Source organism: Mastomys coucha, unplaced genomic scaffold (assembly GCF_008632895.1).
Source record: "Mastomys coucha isolate ucsf_1 unplaced genomic scaffold, UCSF_Mcou_1 pScaffold5, whole genome shotgun sequence".
NCBI classification, from domain to species: Eukaryota; Metazoa; Chordata; class Mammalia; order Rodentia; family Muridae; genus Mastomys; species Mastomys coucha.
Genome location: NW_022196911.1, coordinates 27,302,711 through 27,306,394, shown reverse-complemented (window position 1 = coordinate 27,306,394; position 3,684 = coordinate 27,302,711). Strand labels below are relative to the sequence as shown.

The 3,684-nt window shown below is 50.4% G+C and overlaps 1 protein-coding gene across 4 annotated transcripts in view; it reads left to right on the top strand.

Annotated features, from left to right (window-relative positions):
* The first annotated feature begins 552 nt into the window (after positions 1–552).
* Crebrf (CREB3 regulatory factor) overlaps positions 553–3,684 on the top strand; it is a 59,789-nt gene continuing 56,657 nt past the window's right edge. For 2 of the 4 annotated variants that reach the window (XM_031354880.1, XM_031354879.1), the window contains exon 1: positions 554–682. The gene's annotated coding sequence lies outside the window, so the exon portion shown is untranslated. Of the gene's footprint in view, positions 683–746; positions 2,048–3,684 lie in introns of those variants that run through there. The other 2 variants (XM_031354882.1, XM_031354881.1) reach the window with 2 other exon arrangements.

Genomic DNA, 3,684 nt, shown 5'->3' with positions numbered 1-3,684 from the left:
AGCATCTAGTAGCAGTTTCTACAGCTGAATACAGGTCTTATCCCAAAGGTGTATGCAGCTGACCCAGGGTCTGGGGATCCAGACTGAACAAATATGAGTTGATGAAAAAACAGACAACTGAAGGCCAATTCTATTGGGGAACAGGAAGGCCATTTACTAAACAGAATGTCGAGGCAGCCCCCTACTAGTTAATATTCCTTTAATCTCCCGTGGTTCAGTTAAACTGTAAAGTGGGCATTCGGACTCCTTGGTCCTCATCTTAGTTCTGAGCCTACAGACTGAATATGGAAGCCTCTGAAAAGAACAACACGCAGGAACCCGAGCTTGCAGCTTGCTCTCCCCAGCGGCCCACGCCCACGCTCAGCAGCAGCCTCCGAGCCCCCGCTCCGCCCTCTCTTCCTGGTTTTCCCCAGCAACCCGCCCCTCCGGTGTCACGTGACGGGCGCCAGCCGGGCCGAGCCCCTGATTGGCCAGACTTCAGGGCGCCTCGCGATTGGCCTTGGGCGGCGGGCCCCCGCCTCCCTCCTCCTCCTCGCCGCGGCCCACGTGAGGGGGGCGAGTCACGCGATTTCCGGGAACCCGTCAGGAAGGACATAAACAAAACAAACCGAGGCAGCATGGAGAGGGGCCGCGGCCGCCGGAGCGCGGCCGGACCCAGTGCCTGAACCGCCTTGAGCCTCAGGTGAGTGCCGAGCGGCCGCACGGGCGGGCGGGACGCGGCGGCCAGAGAACGCGCGGGCGCCCGGCTCCGGGAGAGCGGGGCGGGGGCCGCCGGGCGGAGGGCGCGCGGAACGGGGTCGCCGATGCGAGGCGGACCGGGCTGCCCCCGCGGCCGACGGTTATATAAAAGGCGGGCCCGCGCGGGCGGGCAAGCGGGCAGCTCCGTAGAGGGCCATGCCCTTTGCGCTCCCGGGAACCGGGGACCGCGACTGCCGGCAACCGGCCTGTCAGAGCGGCGAGCGGGTGGGAGGGGCCGGGAGGGAGGGGAGGAGAGGGGCGTGTGAGGGAGACCGGCACGGCCGGTGCTTGGGAGGCCGGGGACGGAGGAGCGGATCGGGAGAACTCTGGGCAGGGGCGTCGTGGGGCCGCTGCTCCCCCCGGCCCCTCCCCGGAGGCTGCGGGCGACGGGGGCCTCCCTCTCGGGATTTGTTTATATGTCCTCTCGAAGCAGCTTGAACGGCCTGGGGGCGGGGCCTTCGCTGACGAGTGGCGGCCGATGCCGTCCAATGGAGGAGGCAGATGGGGTCCGTGGAGCCAATGGGCGTAGGGAGGCGGTGCTGTGGGCCACCAGGGGTTAGGCTGCGCTGGGGGTGGGGCCGGCGGGTCGGCCATATTAGATGGGAGGGGACGAGCCTGGGGGTTCACTGAGCGGGGCGGAGACGGGGCAAAGGGCGAGGAACCGAGCGGAGCCGGGCCGGGGGCGGGCCGGTTGTGGGCTAGAGCCCCGTAGGGACCCGGAAGCCGCCCAGAGGAACCTGACCTGGTTCGGCCGCTCCCGAGTGGAGGCTGCCTGGGAAGTACGGAGGGCAGTCTAGCCTCCCAGGGGGCGGTTCCTGGGTCTAGATGGAGCTTAGTCTCTGGCTTCTCCTTCTTGGTCGGCCCTCTGCTGCTTGATAAATCCTGCCGCCAAACCCTGTGATCGCCCTCCTTTAACCCAGGAAAGCAAACTGTTCTGCTGTTTCTGTGCAGACCTGAGTCTTAAGACTCAGGAGGTATTAAGGAGGTATTTCTGTAGTCAGGGGTGTGTTTCCGTACCAGGCCTCCGGTGTAGAGTCAGGCATTCAGAGGAACTTCTGCTTTTCTGGGCATTGCAAAGAGAAAATTGGGACTGGAAAAGCAGACAAAATTGAAGAATGAGCGGCGTTTCTATTTGGAAGGCGTGGATACCTTCCAAAGATCAGGCTCCTGTGCTTCAAGTCTTAATTTGTCTCCCTTGCTCACATAAATTGGAAGCTAACATACATCAACTTAATGAGAAAACTGAGCCTTGAGAAAACTATTTAGGTCTGATGAGTCTTTAGGACTTTTGTCTTTCCAGTACCAGCAGGTGAGAAAAAGGATGAAGGTCTGACTTATTTTTTAAAAAGAAGAAATAGGTATTCTTTGTAAATTTAGTGATCTATGTTAAAATGATTGTCACTTGATTATACTTTAAAGTATTTTTCAGTGTTACCTAGTTTAAAATAGCTGATAGATACACCAAAGGGGGAAGTGTGGATACAAAATTGAATTGTTTTGGCACCAGGTTAGCCTTCTTAAATTCTTTTTTAAGCTTCTTTTAAGATGAGCTTATAACCCATGACCACATTCATATTGTCAAAGGTACTAGGCTATTGATACATCTTTGGTTAAGTACTTAGGAGTAGGAATACATCATAGATATATCACCCTAGGAGGCTCTTCAAGAGTTGAGCTGAAGGATATTAACAAAATGTAAATAAACTATTTTTCAAATTTAGTTTTATGTGACTGACCCTCAGTTTTGTTAGAACTTGGTAAAAATATAATCCCAGGTTATTTGATATATTTTTAAAATTAGATATAATTTTTAATTTTTGTTTGTTTCTGAGGCAGCATTTCTCTACATATCTCTAGCTGTTCTGGAACTTATCCTGTAGACCAGGCTGACCTGGAACTCAAAAAGATCCATTTCTCTCTGCCTCTTCAAGTGCTAGGGTATACCACCCAGCTATAAATAATTTTTTATAGTAAATAAAATGTTAGCTTTATATTTTTATCACTTAATGTTGTATTGCTAGGTCCCAATCTATCATAATGCCACAATAAGTTATAAAGGGTATGACTATAGTTAAAATCAGCAAACGTTGTTTCGATGACACCTAGAATACTTAAGGGGTGTTCATTGTTGTTTTGTCTGAAAAGTTAGTTTTCATTGCTTATGTAGTAATTTCTTAAGAATGGCAAATATAATACACTAGAGCTTATTCTTTCATATGCTTAATATACTTTGGGGTTTACAAAATGTTGTTGTTATTGAGATAGGCTTTTACTTTGTAGGTTTTGAATTCCTGGGCCTCAAGCATTTCTTCCCTGCTGGGACTACAGACAAGTACCACTGTGCTCAGGAATTTTTAATATAGTAAGAATAGAAAAAGAGATACTTCCAGAAGCAATATTGGGTTCTCCATTTACCTTGTCATTCTGTTTGTTGCTTAACAAACTGAAAATAAACTTTAATGAAGAAAATAACCTAATTGGTGTAAGTTCTGGAATAAAAGGATAACTGACAAAGGTCCTTGGTGGTGACGGTGACTAAATCAATTGGATAATGGGGAGTACAAAGACATTCTATTTTTTATTTTTATGTTGTGCCCCCCCCTCCTCCAGGCTGGCCTTGAACCCGTAGATATCTGCCTGCGTTTTCCTCCTCTAAGTGCTGGGATCAAAGGTGTGAACCACCACACTTGGCAGTGTAGTGGTTCTTAAAACAGTAAACTGAATTCACTGTTAGCTTTTAAAGCTTAATTTTTCATCAAGACTGATGGTAGGATTTTGAGAGTCATAAGCATAAGCTTATTTCCAGTTAGGTTTGTACCTGGCTGTTCTGGCAAAGGTCTCATTGACTTGGTTTTTTTTGGGGGGAGGGCGGGGGTGCTTTTCGAGACAGGGTTTCTCTGGATAGCCCTGGCTGTCCTGGAACTCACTCTGTAGACCAGGCTGGCC